General features: G+C 36.1%; 2 protein-coding genes across 18 annotated transcripts in view; one reads left to right on the top strand and one right to left on the bottom strand.

Moving 5' to 3' along the window:
* Window positions 1–19192, bottom strand: part of CEP128 (centrosomal protein 128) — a 381239-nt gene that overhangs the window by 271252 nt on the left and 90795 nt on the right. The window lies entirely within an intron of this gene.
* The window catches only part of LOC115940965 (large ribosomal subunit protein uL11-like), a 103802-nt gene continuing 86510 nt past the window's right edge, over window positions 1901–19192 (top strand). For 2 of the 3 annotated variants that reach the window (XR_014148329.1, XM_081830124.1), the window contains exons 1-2: window positions 1901–2026; window positions 2348–2517. The gene's annotated coding sequence lies outside the window, so the exon portion shown is untranslated. Of the gene's footprint in view, window positions 2027–2347; window positions 2518–10480; window positions 11433–19192 lie in introns of those variants that run through there. The other variant, XR_004075689.2, reaches the window with a different exon arrangement.

Raw genomic sequence — 19192 nt, 5'->3', positions numbered from 1 at the left:
TGTGCGTTACTTTAGTAAGAATCTAGTGCTTTGTCCAACTGAAAAAAATGTCAGTGTTTTAAAAATTGTCAGATTATCACAGTAGTCATACGTAATATTTCACCTTCTGGCAGCACATCAAATTTTTTACAATAAAATAAAAATACCTAATAAAAATGTGCACTGATGATAGAAACATCAATATAGATAATACTATATTTGAAAGTCCACTTAAAAGACTCTCGGGGGCGGGGGGGGGGCACCTGGGTCGCTCAGTCATTAAGCATCTGCCTTTGGCTCAGGTCATGATCCCAGGGTCCTGGGATCGAGCCCTGCGTCAGGCTCCCTGCTCAGCGGGAAGCCTGCTTCTCCCTCTCACACCCCCTGCCCCCCGCCGCTTATGTTTCCTCTCTCACTGTCTCTCTGTCAAACAAATAAATAAAATCTTTAAAAAAAAAAAAAAAAAAGACCCTCAATAAAGTGTAGATAGGTTATTTCCAGCTAAATCTAATGTTATAAGTTGATGAACTAACTCAAGCTTACATGAAATCAGTGTAGGATGTATTTTTAAACAAACTTAAATTTATTTGGAATACATAATAATTAAGAAAAGCAAATCTGAACTCTTAAAATCTAGTTTCCCAGAATGGGTCTACATATATTTGGAAATTGCACTAAATCATCATGATTCATACATATTTTTAATTTGAGAAATAATTGGTAAAGACCTATTTTTAATTTCAAAAATGAGAGGACACTGCTTATACAAATAAAAGAATGTTGTAATCATTAACATTAAGCCACTCTTGTAGAGTTTTGGAAGGGAGTAACAAATTCAGAAATAATGTATCCCATAAGCTGCGCCTCCTTACTTTCCAAATACGTGGGTGACAAAGGTAACATGAAAAGCCCATGTTCAGAGGACTACGATGATACCAGAGCTGGACAAACAATAAGTATCATCTACATTGTTGTAAGGCTCCTACAAATGAAGACTGGAAGCCTTTACCAACTTCCTCTGACTCTCACAGCAGAATGTTCAGTTCCAGATTCCATTATCCCTGCACTGTGGCTCAAATAAAGTTAAATACAATTTTTTTCATGGTTAAAGTCATGGTTTGACATTACAGCAAAAAAATAAAAATAATGCCTTGAAAACAAGTTTCATTTTCAGAGCAACAGGTCTGCATTTGCTCAGTTTGCTAAATTCAATGCAGCCTGGAAGAGATGAGTCACTCCTTTATCTACCCAAACAAAATAGTAAATTGAGAACTGTGCACTTGTTTGTGTGGAAAATTCTAAAATGAAATCAGGCAACTATAGTGGTAGTGGTTTACCCTTTTGCCCTTATCTAAAAGTTCTACCATGAAGCTAGAAATCAACTTTACTAACCAGCAGTATTCACGTGATTTCTCCATCAGCAGAGATGTACCAATGTTTTTTTTCCCAACAAACATTTCAGAGAGTGGGTACTCTTCCTACATGTTAAGCACATAGCTTAAAGAATGGTTACTAAGACCTGGCTTTGATACCAAAAAAAAATAATAATATAAATTGGGGAGATATACTACCTGCTAGATTACAATAGCAGATAATGCTAGATGCTAAAATAATGGACAGTTACCTGAAGGGGCCTGTATTCTATAGTGTGGCTGGGGAGGGTCTCTCTTGGGAGATGACATATGAGCTGAGATCTAAATGAGAGGGAGCTAGCAATAATAATTATTATTACTACTGAAGTTTACTGAGCACTTGAGTTGTGCAAAGGATTGAGCAAATGCTTTATAAGAATGACCTCACTCAGTCCCACTATTACTATCTTAATTTTAGTGATGTGTAACCAACTCTTGGAACTTGCCCAAGATCACATACCTAATATGTGAGGGAATGGAATTTAGACCCAGATTGTCTGGCTCCAGAGCCCATGTTTTCAACTCTTTGCTAAGCGGCCAGATTCTCAGATGACCCTAACTCCATGCCTCTCTGTCACCTACTCCCACAGTCCTATCTTAGTGGTTTTTTTTCCAGAACTGCCACCAAGCAAGAGGTATGTCCCAGTACTCCCTTCTCCCCACTAATCCCTCCTCCCACTCCTTCTCCCCACTCCTCAAGCCTTTGGCTTTATCTACCCATCTGCCCAGTTTCCTCACTCTTTTTCTTCTGATACATCTGCTCTTCATTGTCAGGAAGATGACCACGCCTTGACATTTCTTTTGCTGGCTTTAAGTCCAAGTTCTTTGACCTAACTTCCTTAATTTTCACTTTAACCATTCTCTTGTTCACATTTCAAACTCCTTTTAAAGCTGAACTTAAATGGCAAAACCACCAGCTCTGAGGGAATTAACAAATTTCCTTTTTCCTGTATCAGGTTACTGAGTCCTCTAAGGAAAACCACACAGGAGTACCAGTTGATGTGATGGCACATGGAGAGGCAACCTCTCAGTGCCCAGAAGTTCTACTGCATGCCTCTTCCCAGCCCAAACAATGGCCCTTCTAAAACGTCCTGCCTCAGACCCACCATCTGTTCACTCACTTCTGGTATGTAACATAGCTCCTTCTTTTTTTTTTTTTTTTTAAGATTTTATTTATTTATTTGACAGAGAGAGACACAGCGAGAGAGGGAACATAAGCAGGGGGAGTGGGAGAGAGAGAGAAGCAGGTTTCCCACGGAGCAGGGAGCCCGATGCGGGGCTTGATCCCAGGACCCTGGGATCATGACCTGAGCCAAAGGCAGACGCTTAACGACTGAGCCACCCAGGCGCCCCGTAACATAGTTCCTTCTTAAGAAATAAAATTGAAGCTATTACGCAGGACATCCCCAAAATTTCCTTAATGTACCATTCTGAAACTTACCAATGGCTAGTCCATCCTCCTCTCTAGGCTTTGAGGAAAAGGAATCGATCCTTCTTAGACAAATTAGCCTATCTTTGTAATTTCCTTCCACATCCATCAAGGGCTTCACTACACCAATTATGTACTCTCTTCCTTGTACTGAACCTCTCTTTTCCTACTGGATCATTCTTCTCTACTATTCCCATCTTTAAAAAAATATCACAGTAATTTTTTCTTAATGAAACAAATTGAAGAGGATACACACAAAGATATTCCATGTTCATGAATTGGGAGGAATCAATATTGTTAAAATGTTCATATTACCCAAAGCAATCCACAGTTTCCATGCAATCCCTATCGAAATACCAAAAGCATTTTTCACAGAACTAGAACAAATAATCTTAAAATTTGTATGGAACCACAAAAGATCCCAAATAGTCAAAGCAATCTGAAAAAGAAGAACAAAGCTAGAGGTATCATAGTCTCAGATTTCAAAATATACTACAAAGCTTAGTAATCATAACAGTATGACACTGGCACAGAAATAGGCACAAAGACCAAAAGAACAGAATAGAGAGTCCAACAATAAGCCCACGCTTTTATGGTCAATTAATCAATGAAAGAGGAGGCAGGAATACACAACGGGAAAAGAGTCTCTTTAATGATTGTTGGAAAAACAGCACAGCTACATACAAAAGAATGAAACTGGACCACTTTTTTACACCATAGGCAAAAATAAACTCAAAATGGATTAAAGACCTAAGTATGAGATCTGAAACCATAAAATTCCTAAAGGAAAATATAGGCAGTAATTTCTTTGACATCGGTCATAGAAACAATTTTTCCAAATATGTCTCCTTTGGCAAGGAAAACAAAAAGCAAAATTAAACTATTGGGCCTACACCAAAATAAAAAGCTTTTGTACACTGAAGGAAACCATCAACAAAACAAAAAGGCAACCTACGGAGTGGTAGAATGTATTTGCAAATGAAATATCCAAAAAGGAGTTAATATCCAAAATATATGAAGAATTTACACAACACCAAAAAACAATAATCCAATTAAAAAATGGACAGAAAACCTGAACAGACCTTTTTCCAAAGAAGATATACAGATGGCCAACAGACACACGAAGAAATGCTCAACATCATTAATCAGCAGGGAAATGCAAATTAAAACCACAATGAGATATCACTTTATACTGTCAGAATGGCTAAAATACAAAACACAAGAAATTACAAGGTATTGGTGAGGATGTGGGAAAAAAGGAACCTTCATGCACTGTTGGAGGGAATGCAAACTGGTGCAGCCACTGTGGGAAACAGTATGGAGGTTCCTCAAAAAATTACAACCAGAATTATCATATGATCCAGTAATTCCTTGACTGGCATTTACCCAAAGAAAATGAAAACACTAATTCAAAGGGATACATGCAACTCTATGTTTACTGCAGTATTATTTACAATAGCCAAGATACAGAAGCAACCCAAATGTCCATTCACAGATTAATAAAGATGTGATACACACACACATACACACATACATGCAATGGAATATTATTCAGCCATAAAAAAGAATGAAATCTTCCCATGTGCAACAACATGGATGGACCTAGAGGGTATAATGCTAAGTGAAATAAGTCAGTCATAGAAACACAAATGCTATATGATTTCACTCATATATGGAATTTACGAAACAGAACAAATGAACAAAGAAAGAAAGAGACAAAAATACCAGACTCTTAAACACAGAGAATGAACTAGCTGTTGTCAGAGAAGAAGGGGGTGGAGGGATGAGGAGGGAAACAGATAAAGGGGATTAATAGTACATTTATCTTGATGAGCGCTGATAAATGTGTGAAATTGTTGAATCGTGTTCTACACCTGAAACTACTGTAGCACAGTGTGTTAATTATACTTGAAAAATCACAGAAATCATTTTTTTAATGAAACAAACAAAAACCTTTATCAATCCAACATGATCTAACCAGCAACCTATACTCTGCTTCTTATTAAGCCAAACTCCTGGAAAGAGCAGTCTACACCTGGTACCCCACAATTTTATTCCTAATTCATTTCCCCATTCATTGGATTTGGTTTCCACTCCATCATACAATTAAAATAGCTCTCATCAAGATACTCAAAGATCACCGACAGCCAAATACAATGGACTCTTTAAAAATCTACCCTAGTTTCCTTGTAGCATGTGACACTGTCAATGGCTGCTTCTGATTTTTAAGTCTCTCTTCTTCCCTGACTTTCATAATACCTCTCTCTTCACTAGTTCTCTTTTTTCTTCCTGTTCTTTAATAATCTCCTTTCCTGGGTTTCTTCCACCATTTACCTTTTGAATACAGATAACAGTATAAGGTTCTAGTATTAAGCACCATTCTATCTATAAAATATCTTCAGTAAGTAAGCATGTAGGTAGATAAAGATATGTGATTTCTAATTCAGAAGCCAAACTGATTTTCTGAACTCCAGACCTTTAAATATCAAATTATATAATGATGTCCTATATTTGGGAATCCCCTAGGCATCTTAACTTTAGCATGTCAAAAAATTGAATTTATCTGATGCCCAACTCCCAACAATTAAGATAGTCCTACTAATAAAATGGTGGTAAAGGCTCTCTCTGCTGAGAAACTACAGAAATGGGAGTGGAATTGTATATTCAAATAGTGAGAAAGTCTGAAATAACTGCTATAGGAAAAGAGAAAATGAAAAAGAGATAAATGTTTAAAAGCTAACAAACAGAAATAAGGTCAGAGTTAGATAGTCTCAAATTTATAATGGACTCAAATATGCAAAATTCTTCAAATATTCCCAGCAAGCTTTTGAACCCAGGAAGAAAATAAGTTCAGCACTATTTATTCTTCTGTAATTACAGGACAACAAGAATAGGCACATGATTAACATATGTAAGCCAGAGCTTAAGCACATAAATATCATTATTCTCACATTTTAAAAATTACAGGCTTTCATATTAACATATTACATACAATAACTCACTTAGAAGAACCTTTGAAAACATCACGGCATTAATTGGGTATATAAGTATAAATGAATAGAAAAGGATGTGGTTCTACTTGTAAATAATTGAGGTTCTGACTACTGATGGAAAAGCAGGTTTGAATTTGAACTGGATGAACACTGCCTCTAACTGCCCTGGGTCTGGAAACTGTTGCCACTGATTTGCACCCATCAGTCTGTCTGTATTAGGCTTTAGGTAAAACCTGTCATAGAACTCCTTCCTATATTCATTCCTTGGCAGGTCCTATTCAGCCACTGTTTTGACATTGTCTTTAATCCATCTTCCTCAAATAACCAATCAGAATAACCTAATCGTAATAAACATTTCACCATCAATCAAGAAATTATATTACAGAACCCTCATAACAATCCTTCACACATACACACACATCTATAGAGAGCACACAACTAAACAAACACATCATTAATCTGTGCATAAGTACTTTTAGGGTAGGCACATATACTAAATATTAGTACCTTCCTATGTTCTACATGAAATGCTAAATGAAAAGCAATTTTCTTATTTATTCCATTAGGATGATTTTCAATTCTGTTACTACTATCATACATTCTTGGATCCTCTTCTATCCTAAAGAACATTTTATAGTTAAATTGTGTGAAATTACCTCAGCCACTAGAGCAGAGTGGTTAAATTTCATTTCATTTAATCAAGCCTATTATTTATTTCTCATTATATAAGTGCTGTCAAAGACAGGAACCATCCAAAAACATAGAAATGTCCTTTTTTCTCCAAGAATTCCTTCCAGTTATATGGGAGGAAAAAACTTTTAGGTTTTTCTAAGGGAAAGACAGATTAACATGAGAAAAGCACACAAATTTTATCTAATATTTTTACATACACATAGGAGCCTTTGTTGGAAAACGAAGACCAAACAAAGTGGTTAGGACCAAGAGCTTCTAAGCCTTTTTAACAGAGAATTTATGGAAAAATGACAAGAAAAAGGAAAAGGGATCTAATAAGCTTTGAGGGATAAGAAACTGTGGGAAAGTGGCTAGGAAATATATGGCGAAAACTAACTGAAGATCACGGTTATTTTAGGTTTCTTTATACAGATCCGTTTTGGAATCAACTCCCAATCTCCAATGATAAAAAAAAATGTTCTCTTCCTGGTAAATTCCGTTTTGGAATCAACTCCCAATCTCCAATGATAAAAAAATGTTCTCTTCCTGGTAGAACCCAAATGTTCCCAATCTCCAATGATAAAAAATGCTCTTTTCCTCATGAGAAATAATATGACCGCCTTTAGGTATAAAAAGAGGTCAGAGCACCCTTCCTGCATCTACTGTTTCTCAAGTGCCTTCAGCTCACAATAATCAGTATGCCAAAGTGGCACATTTTGGGGTGGTATGTTCTGATCCCTTTCACAGCACCTTACCAAAAGTTTATAAAAACTCCAACTCAGTCTAAAACTTTACACATTTCTCTTTTATCTCTTTCTCTTCAGGTGGGAAAAAATGTTAACGAGTAGTTGTGTTGAGGGTCTCCGGTTTGCTGATAACTAGAAGGATTCACTGGATTCAGCATATAGCCATACTTATGCTAATATTTACTAGACTGAAAAGATACAAGGCAAAATCAGCAAAGGGAAGAGAACATAGGGTGCAGTCCCATGGAACCTGGGCACAAGCTTCCAAGAGTCCTCTCCCTGTAGTGACACAGGATGTACTCAATTCTTCCAGCACTGAATTCTGACAACATGTGTGAGGTACTGTCTACCAGGGAAACTCATTAGAGACTCAGTGCCCAAAATTTTAATTAGAAGTTAGTCACTTAGCTACTGTCTGCCTAATATGTACCAAAATCCAGACTCCCAGAAGGAAAACAGGTGTTCAGCATAAACCACATTCTTTGCACAAAAGGTCTAGGTACCGTGAGCTACATCTTATCATTTAAGGAAAGTTTCTTACTTGATTATCATTAAAGTTCCCAGATGCCAAACAAGGCCTATTTTGGAAGCAGACCTAAGGAAATGGTCCCTGGTCTACTATGTTAACTCCTTTCTTCACAGTAGTAAAACGGCCAAAGAATAGACAGAAAGGAAAAGAATGTCTTAAAGAATGCACTATAACAATGCATTTAGAAGATGGTAGAAAAGAACTCTCTTCCTTTAAGATTGATTGGCTTTGGCTACCAATAGATCCCTTTTTAATTACTGCAGTGGTTGTATTCAAATTATAACTACAGACAGCCTACTCATATGAATAAGGCAGAGATGAATAAGGCATTAAAATGAAAATAGAAAATGAAAAAGATATTCTTTTTTAAAAAAGTAGTACGGATAGGATCCAACATAAATTCTAGCTTTAACTGTTCACACATCTAAGATCATAATTTCACATATGTGGATTACAAAAAAAAAAAATATTTACCAACTTGAAATTACAAAAGTGGAAAAATTGGACTAGGTAGGAGAATAATGGAGTAAATTTACAGAATAAAGAAACCAGTTCCGTCTAGTATACGAGAATCTTCCTACCTGCCTTCTTGCTATTTCTCATATTCATGAAGAATTACTAAGCCTACATTGAAACAGTTTCCATTAAAGGACAAAAAGTAGACTACTATGTAGGTGACAACAATGATTATTTGTTCACTGATATCACTAAAATATAACACAATTTCTCCTCTACTCTTATTTGATAGTCAGTGCATACAAAGGACTGGGCACCTTAGTGGATATTTAAAAATGAAAACTTGACCCCAAATAAGCCAGGTTACTTGGAATATTTTTATTATTTTTTTTGTGGGTTTTTTTTTTTTATTTTCCCATGTTTTTTTTTTTATTATGTTATGTTAATTACCATACATTACATCATTAGTTTTTGATGTAGTGTTCCATGATTCATTGTTTGCGTGTAACACCCAGTGCTCCATGCAGTACATGCCCTCTTTAATACCCATCACCAGGCTAACCCATCCCCCTACCCCCCTCCCCTCTAGAACCCTCAGTTTGTTTCTCAGAGTCCATAGTCTCTCATGTGGATTTTTTTAAATTTTTATTTTATTATGTTATGTGAGTCACCATACATCATTAGTTTTTGATGTAGTAATCCACGATTCAGCTTTCTTTATTTTAAATAAACATTTTTCATCTACAGTATTATGTACTTTGTGTGAGACTTGTAAGGGTAATGAGAAAACAGCTACATTTTAATGACTCAAAAACAACATCCCAGGGAAACAGTAGCATATCATGGAAAGAACATGAGTCACAGACTTGAGATCAAATCCCAGCTCTGTCACTCTATAACCTTAGGAGAAGTGCTTACCATCTGTGAGCCAAGGTAACTAAATTTATAAAGAGGACTCAATAACATCTACATATCAGAAGAATGATGACCTACACAAAATCAATTAGATAAACATCTGGAAGACTGACTGGCACATTTTAGGAACTCAACAATGGCAAAGGTTTATTACTAACTAGAAACAACATTAAAATTAGAGAGATAGGCACCTGGTGGCTCAGTCGGTTAAGCAGTTAAGTGTCTGCCTTCAGCTCAGGTCATGATCCAGTATCCTGAGATCAAGCCCTGCATTGGGCTCCCCGCCCAGTGGGAGTCTGCTTCTCTGTCTCCCTCTGCCCCTCCCCACTGCTTGTGCATGCTTTCTCTCTCTCAAATAAGTAAAATCTTTTAAAAAAATTGGAGAGGTAATCCAACGTCTATATTTTAAAGATGAGGAAATTGAGAGACAAGGAGATAAAGCAATCAATCCAAGATAAGGGAAGTAGTTTACAGTAGAGAAAGAACTAGCCACAGGTCCCTAATATTCAAACTAACATTGATTCCACTTCACTGTATTACTGACTTGGATACTAGCCAAAAAACCTGTTAAATAATTAAGTAAGTTACCATGTTCTTTCCTGAGATAGGAGGAAATATTAAATAGGAATTATACAATCTCTGATGCAGGATGTTTCTGCAACATTCTGTCAACCGTCATAAAACTGAGAGAAAAAAAAAAATCACAGAATAGAGTTGACTTGGTTAAAACAAAATCAGGTATAGACTACTTATCTCCTTCTATGTTCAAGACACCGGCTAGACACTGAGGAAAGTATTAGTATGAGAAACATTGACTGGGACAAATATGATCAAGCAGGAGGGAAGTGACATCAATGTTAGCTAGTAGAAACAGAATTTAAGTTAGTAAATTCAAGAGAAACTGCTCTGATCAGCAAGAATTCATAAAGAAAGGTACATATAATAAGGAGACAATGAGCAAACTCAAGTGTGAAGAAGAGAAAAGATTGGGTCACTGATAAAGGACAGGCATTTAAGACCAACAGTAGCATGGGCAAGAGCCACAGACTGGGCCATCAGGGCTATTCATGAGGAGTAAAAGTTCAAGAGGGCTAAAAAGAGATTAAAAAGTAAGGTCAGAAACCAGGGTGGGAGAATGCTGAAATCCAGTTTAAGCTTGTGAAAGTTTTTCAGCAAGGGAATAACGTGATCAGATATGTGCTTGAGAAAGATTAATCACCAAAGGACATTATGCTAACATTAGGATATTAAAATATCATAGCAACATTAAAAATAATTGAAGATCATCCTTTTAAAGCAGGAATGGACTTTTAGAACCAACTTTTTTCTCATCTGAATTCCATTTTCAGCAATCAAATTCGATCGAGCTGGCTTATAATAGATCTATGGCATTCAAGAGACTAGGGGAAAAAAAAGAAAACACCACTTATCAGTCTCCGTCTTTCTGAAGAAAATATAGGTATGTTTTCATTCAATCCAATAAACATTAACTGCACTCAGCAATAGCCAAGCTGCTGAGACACAAAGACGAACAAGACGGCATGGTTCCACATTCTACTGCTACAGAGAACCATACAGCGTGGTTAGGCAGCAGACACGTAACAGTTATTTTTAATAAATGTGATATATATGAGCAATTTTTTCTTCTGTATTTCAAATTCAGCCTCTCTTCCCAATTTATGCTACCTAATCTATACTTACATTTCATTCTTCAGTGTCTTCATCTGTCCTTATCTTTATATAATGTTTTCTAACAATGATTCTTTGTCAGAAAAGAGCCCTGAGCTAACACCATTAGGTGATAGCTAAGGGAACCAAAAGAAGATAATTTGCAGTTGCTAGTGAAAGTAATAAAGACAAAGAGCAAAAAAAGGGAGGCAGGGGGAAGAAAGAGGCAGAAACATGGCTAGAGAGAAAATGAATGCCCTTGCCAGCCAATCTCAGAAGCCAACACCACTAGGGCAAGAGTGTGCATAGCATTCCTGTTCTGTTTCCCTTTGGTGCCTTCTTCCATGATGAAAGTGCTCATAACGTGGGTGTGGGCAGGGAAAATGTGGTTGAGAGGAGAACGGGGAAGAAGGAAAAGATTAACAAGAGAATCTGATCAACTAGACACCTCTCCCAAAAAGTCTTCTGTAAGAATTCAAAATAACTTGATTCTATAATATTTGAAAAAGAATGATCTCAAATTAGGGGAAAGCCAAATGGAAATACAGTCACTTGTAAAGGCTTTATTTACAAATGAAAAATTAGTGGAGAGAAAAAGCCACTTGGTCAATTTTCCCAAAGAGTTTGATAAAAGCCTCTTCTAAATTCTAGGACAAAAAATTACTATAAATTTTTCTTTTAATTTTTATAATTGCTAGCCTTTGAGTTTTAGATACATCAAATATATGGTACAACAGTTATAGATACACAGACGTACACATCACATACTTTTTAGTACACTAAACATGTATACTGTAAACTTACGTGTTTGTATTATACTCACTTTATCAAAAATTTAAAAAAACAAATTTAAATTATTATAAAGATTAAGAGTTTTTATATCTTGGCATTGATGACAAGGTCATCTTAAGCATAAATGTTCTGGTTCCCAAGTCTCCTTGGTTGGAAGCACCATTCTTAATTATAAAATTTCTCATATAAACACAAACCACAAGAGAATGATCTGTTTTACAATACAGTGTCTAGAAACCCAGCACAGTGAAAAGTAGCAACTGCCTTATCAAAATGATACATTGAAACAAAAATGATATTTAAAGTATAGGCAAATATAAAGCTCAATTCTTTATCAGGACAAAAATGGCGAAAAAGTTAGTAAGTAACAAACAAGCCTCAAGTAGAACACCATTCGAAACAGAATTCAATTAATTATCTTAATACTGACTCTGTGAACAAAGACTAATTCCAGCCCAAAATATGACTTCCTTAAAGCAGACACAAGATGAAAACACTGACTGAATATGGACATTATATCCAAAATGAGATGTAAATATCTCAGTGAGAAAGAGGACTGATTCAAGCACAGGAAAAAATAAATAAATATTTTTTGTATTTATTGAAATTAAACTCTTTTCCAGCATGTTGGAACATTTTAGGTTCCACATGACCAGTTAATTGCATGTATAGATGATTTAGTTTTAACTAACCTAAAATGGACAGGAAGATTTAAAAACAAAAACCTGCAAAGAAACTACACATTGAGGGGTGCCTGGGTGCTGCAGTCGGTTAAGTGTCTGACTTAGTTTCAGCTCAGGTAGCAATCTCAGGATCATGAGATTGAGCCCCATGTTGGGCTCTATGGTCAGCACAGAGTCTGCGTAAGACTCTCTCTCCCTCTGCCCCTCCCCCCCCCACGCTCACGGGCTCTCTCTCTCTCTCAAATAAATAAATCTTTAAAAAAAACCCAAACTACACATTGAATATAACATTACTAATGTATGGATACGTATTTGTAAATGTGACATTAGGATTAACATGAATTCAACCAGCATTCTCAGAATGCCAACTATGGACACAAGGCTAGCCTCAAGGGCTATGAAAAATACAAGGCAAGTCATGTTGCTCAGCTAAAAGAAAACCTGGTTAAGGGCACTGTGGTTTATGACCTGACAGACAGCAGTCAGCCCCATCTCCACCTCCTTCCAATATATTCTTCTATTCCACAGAGGCTACAAAACTCAATGTTCAGACTCCCTTAAGCTAGGTTGGGGGCGGGGGCAAATTAAATTCAATATAGAGAGAATTAGAATGTGGAAATGAGGTAGAGACAATATACTTGCTAATTTGGCTTTTTGCTACTGGCCAGCAAGGTCTTAAAGATATAATTTATTTTGTTCCATAGTGAATATCCCCCTTTGTGCTATCCCTTCTTAGAAGCCTAAGCAAGGCCACATCAGCCAGTATTATTATAAACAACTATTGCATAAAATACCTAGAGCAGTTCCATTTCCCACACTAACCCCTAACTGATGTTATAAAGTTTTGCTTTTACTGTATAAACAAAAGAACAGATTTAATAGGATTTCACCTGAAATTCTCAGCTTCTCAATTAAGCCATGCCCCACTCACCTCTACTGGGAAATTAGCCTGACATACTCTTGCATGTCTTGATAAACTCATTCATTTCTGTATAATTTAGGTGTTTTATGAACTGATAGTGAGAGGACAACTAATCAATTTTCCACAGTCAGGAGGACTAATGGAAGTCTCTGAATAAAAGAACTTAAACCAAGCAAAACAAGTATGGTAGCCCAGAAATATAGCTACAGGAAGCTAAATCAGGCCATCACTCATTGGGATCTCACTATTTAAAACTTGTTAAAGTCATGATTGGTAGAAAGTAGAATATATACTTAAAATCTGTGAGTCAATTTTTCTTAACTCAAGCAAAATACATATTAATAATCTTTAATAACTGATTCAAACCCTTTTATTAGTTAGGGATCAGCTACATAAAATATCAGGGGCCACTATAATAACAATGTCACAAATAATTCTTCCTTTACAAATAAAACCTTCTGTCTTTTCTATCCTAATTTGTCTACATATACTATTACCATTTTCTTTTTGCCAAATGAAGCAGAGACACAGAAAAGGACATTAATCCCAAATAACAGGTTCCTCGGTCTTTCTCAGTGATTAAAAATAATTATTTCTCCACAAATCCTATGAGAACATATCTGCTTCATACAACTACAGTTTCCTTGTACTTTTTAATGAAACATGATACTAAGCTTAAGCAAAGTACAGAAAATAATGTTCAATTAATTAAATACATTCATCTCTTTGTGAAGAAATAAAATATTAACTTCTGTTTCATTAGCCATGATGTTCACTACATGGAACATTTTAAATACACATTTCTTCAGAGTATTCAACTTATTACACAAGGGCACATATAATTAAAATCTAGGCCCCAGCAACACACTGGGGGAATTCTGACCCTGGCACACATATCTCAAGTATATTTGTGTTTTCTTCATTTTTCTCACACTCTATTAGACTGATAATTGTAACTCTGCAACTCTGATGTTTAACTAAAGTAGGCACTTTGGGAGAAGAAAATTTGAATACAGATAAGATAAAACCAAAGCAGATTGGTATTTGGGACTGCTTTTGATTGAGGTGGAACTGCCTCTGATTAACACATTTGTTATGAAATGCAATAGGACAAAGCAGGTATCAATACAAGACAGACACCTGTGTCTCACCAGTATCGATGTGGCAGCTCAGAGGACCAAGATAAAGTTCATAGTTCAACTAAAGAAATACGTCATCCCTAATTACATTATATATAGCAAAGAGGAGAACTTAAATGTAACCTAACACTTAATTTTATTGCTCTACATCATTATAGAGCACAGAGATCAGACACATTATCTTACATGATACAATACTGCTGTGCACTTGAGAGAAATCAACTTTTCTTGATTTCTCAATTTTTATTTCTTGAGACAAATCAAAGCTAAGGAGGCTAAATGAGATAAAAAGAGCCCTATTTTTTTAAGTAAATACTGTTTCAAACAAAAATAACGATCACTTGAGATACCACCTCACACCCATTAGGATGGCTACTATTAAAAAAACCAAAAACAAACAACAACAACAGGGAAAAAAAAAAAAAAGGCAGAACAAGTGATGAGGATGTGGAGAACCTGGAACCCTTTGTGCACTGCTGGTAGGAATAGAAAATGGTATAGCCACTGTGGAAAAAAGTATGGTGGTTCTTCAAAAGATTAAACACAGAATTACCTCGTGATCTAGTAATTTTACTTTTGGATATGTACCCCAAAAATTGGAAGCACGGTCTCAAAGAGATATTTGTACACTCATGTTCATAACAGCATTAATTACAATAGCTAACATGTGGAAGGAACCCAGGTATCCATCAACTGATGTATGGATAAGCAAAATGTGGTATATAGATAGAATGGAATATTATTCAGCCTTGAAAAGGAAGGAAATTCTGCAATATGCTACAACACAGATGAACTTTGAGGACATTATGTTAAGTGAAGTAAGCCAAGCACAAAAAGACAAATACTGTATGATTCCACTTATATGAGGTATTCAGAGCAGTCAATCTCATAAAGACAAAGTATAATAGTTATAATGCTGGTTGCCAGAAAGTTGGTGGGAGGGAGGTTGGTTAGGATGGGGAGTGGGAGTTATTATTTAATAGAGAGTTTCAGTGGGGATGAGGATGGATGGTTGTACAACAATGTGAATTTATTTAATACCACTAAACTGTATATTTAAAAATGGTTAAGATGGTAATTTTATGATTTGTACATTTTACCACACAAAAAAGAAAAATAATAAACCCTTTCTTGACTCCAGTTGATTTTCTAGGAAGGGCTGGCTATGAGGGATGTTTCTTTAATCAGCTCTCAATAAAATCCAAGACTACCACGCTCCCACCATACAGCCATGTCATATTCAGGCAAAGTAAAATCAGTGTGCTATCTATATCAAAAGAAATTCAAGACGTGGCTCCTAATCCAATTTCATACCATCCAATCACATTCCCACCTGTTAAGTTCCACCTATGGTTAAGTAAAATTATTAATTAAAAACTCAAGTCACACTGACCTCATTTCAAGTGCTCTAAGAGTACATATGGCTAACAAACTGAACAGCACAGCTATAAAACATCTCCATCATTGTTGAAAATGCTACTGGGCAATGCTAATCTAAGGCAACCATTGATTCATACCAACATGACTTGATATTCTTTATAATTTTTCTTCTCCTTTGTATGTATAGGTAGAGATCCTTTCCTGTTCTTAATGTTGATTATGTATATACTCTTTAAAAAAAAATAAATTGCATAAATTTTACCTAAGAGTGGAAAAAAATTCTATTTGTTCTCAAAAATCAATACTTAGGACAATATGTTTTGTGGAAACAATGTGATTGAACATGATTCAGTGGCTTGTTTTTAGTTTAGATCTGACCAAAGTTCGTTTTATTTTGGTATTTGGTTTTAATTATTGTCTTAGCTGAAATACATAACCTGACTTGTTAGTGTTAATAATTTTCTTATAGAGTGTCTGGATTTTTTAAAATATCAATTGGAAATAAAGACAGCATTATTAATTCCTTTTAACAGATACCTTTCTTTCTCCCTTAATTACTGCCTGGACTATTAGCCCTATTACATTGGTGAATAGAAGGGAAGTGTTGGCTTCATTTCCAATCAGTATTTCACTATTAACTACAGTGTGCGCTATAGTTTTTAGTAGATACCCTTCAGTATCAGGAAGTTTCCCTCTCTTCCTTTTTACTAAAAGTTTCCCTAATTAATGGATGTTGAACTTTCATAAATGCTTTATCTCTATTCTTTGAGACACTAATATGATTTTCTCTTATACTGATTACAAGTGTTAAAACAACCAGGCATTGCTATCATGAACCAAATATATAGGAATGATATATAAACATGATACCAGTCTTTTGTTCCATATAGGATCTGTGAATATCTTCCCCCAGGGTAGCTTGTTCTTTTCATTTTCCTAATGCAGCCAAGTATAAGGAAGAAATTTTTAATTTTGTTCAAGTCCGATTTATAGTTAGTTTCATTTATGATTCATGCTTTTGGTGTCCTAGTAAAAAATCTTTGTTTATCCAGTGTTGGAAGTCATAGTACAGTCATAGTAAGTACATAGTAAGTACACAGTAAGTCAATAAGACTTTTTTTTGGAAGTTTTTTTGTTTGTTTTTTTAAGTAAGCTCTACGCCAAATGAGGGGCTTGAGCTCATGACCCTGAGATCAAGAGTCATATGTTCTACTGAATGAGCCAGCCAGGTGCCCCTGGAAGTAATTTTTTTTCTAATTTTATTTATTTATTTATTTGATAGAGAGAGAGAGCGAGAGAGGGAACACATGCAGGGGGAGTGGGAGAGGGAGAAGCAAGCTCCCCACTGATCTGGGAGCCTGATGTAGGGCTCAATCCCAGCACTCTGGGATCATGACCTGAGTCGAAGGCAGACGCTTAATGACTGAGCCACCCGCGGCACCCCTTGGAAGTAATTCTTTTAACTGTTTCACTTTCTTCCTCTGTATTAGTTATATACCGATTACTCTTCTTTTAGTAGTTACCCTAAAGGTTACTATATGCATCCTTCACTTATTAACATATAAAGTAGATTAGTAATTTTATAACACACTTCATTAAGAATCAAAGACCTATAGAGGGGCCATCATCCCCCAGATAGACAAATAGAGTCAAACACTGAAGGCAAAGACAATGAGAAAATCTGGAAAGCAGCAAAAGAAAAGTGGCTCATCATGAATGAAGAATGCAATAGGATCAAAACTTATCATGAGAAACAAGGAAGAACAAAAACCAGTGGGCTGGCATATTCAAAGTGCTAAAAGACAGTCAACTAAAATCTTATATCCAGCAAAATGAGGTGTAATAGGGGCGCCTGGGTGGCTCAGTCGTAAGTGTCTGCCTTCGGCTCAGGTCATGATCCAAGGGTCCTGGGATGGAGCCCCGCATCGGGCTCCCTGCTCAGCAGGAAGCCTGTTTCTCCCTCTCCTACTCCCCCTACTTGTGTTCCCTCTCTCGCTGTCAAATAAATAAATAAAATTTAAAAAAAAATTAAAATGAGGTGCAATAAAGACATTCTCAGATAAACAAAAAATGAGAAAATGTGTTGCTAGTAAACCAGCCTACAAGAAATATTCAAGGAAGTTTTTCAGGTTGAAAGCAATTGATACTCAACAGTAATTCAAATCCACACATACAAAAAAAGAGGGCCAATAGAGTCCAGTGACTCCACCACCATGGTCACAGACGACTGTACCAATGAACTAATGCTAAACCCAAAACAGCGAAGGCTCAAGTTTTCTTATCTTTGCAATCTAAAGAGTCTCAATGACAGCATTGTTTCTCCATGAAGCCCAGGAGGGCAGCTGTCAAGATAGTTTCTTGCCTCCCTACATTAAACCCCCATTTGAGTGTTTCCCAGTTTCCTGTAGCCTAGAAGGAACAAACAAATATAACTGGATAATGTGGCATAATAAGCCTGTAAAACTATAAAACCATTGTTCAGATTTTCAATCACCAATTACCAATTTCTATTTGAAGATATTTCCGCTGTTTTTTGTATTCTGATGACTCTTTGCTTTTACATTTATTGTTCTGTCCTCGGAGGATGGGGGCCATCTTGGTACGGTAAGGATGGGTACTCCTCATGCCCACCTCCTAAGGTTCAGACTCCCCATACCTTTGTTCCTCATTTTAAATCTCACTATGATTCTGCCCATCCATATTGAAGGGGGCCTGGCTTTCCTAGTGAAGTGAAACTTCAGTGCTAAATGTGAGTTCAATGATTGTGACTTTACAGAGGGCAATGAATGTTGTTTTCATTTGTGTACCCCCAGATTCTACCACTAGACTCAATACCTAATACTCTTAATCAAAATTTACTGAACGAAAGACTGAATAAATTGGGGTTCTTTGCCAGTTAGAAGATAGAAAAACAGATCATAAAACCAGAAACCAAACTACATAATAAATTATATAACCTAAGCATGCATATGGATGGAAGTCTCATAAAATTCTTCAGAGGAATAAGAAAAAAAATGAACCTAATATTTGGTTAAACCCTACCTATCTCTCCAGCTCTTATGTTAATCACCACACATTACATCATTAGTTTTTGATGTAGTGTTTCATGATTCATTGTTTGTGTATAACACCCAGTGCTCCATGCAATACGTGCCCTCTTTAATACCCATCACCTGGCTAATCCATCCTCCCACCCCCCTCCCCTCTAGAACCCTCAGTTTGTTTTTCAGAGTCCATCGTCTCTCATGGTTCGTCTCCCCCTCCGATTTCTCTCCCTTCATTCTTCCCCTCCTGCTATTTTCTTCTTTTTTTTAAACATATATTGTATTATTTGTTTCAGAGGTACAGATCTGTGATTCAACAAGATTTATATTCTTTTTATAATGTCCTGTTCTCTACTAGAACTATCTTATGATCTAATTTCTTAACATATTAATAACCAATGTTTTGTTTTTTTTTAAAGATTTTATTTATTTA

The sequence above is a fragment of the Leptonychotes weddellii genome, chromosome 9 (assembly GCF_054177405.1).
Source record: "Leptonychotes weddellii isolate Sample4059 chromosome 9, ASM5417740v2, whole genome shotgun sequence".
NCBI lineage: Eukaryota > Metazoa > Chordata > Mammalia > Carnivora > Phocidae > Leptonychotes > Leptonychotes weddellii.
Note: the sequence above shows the minus strand (reverse complement) of the source record. Positions and strands in the feature narration are given on the sequence as shown.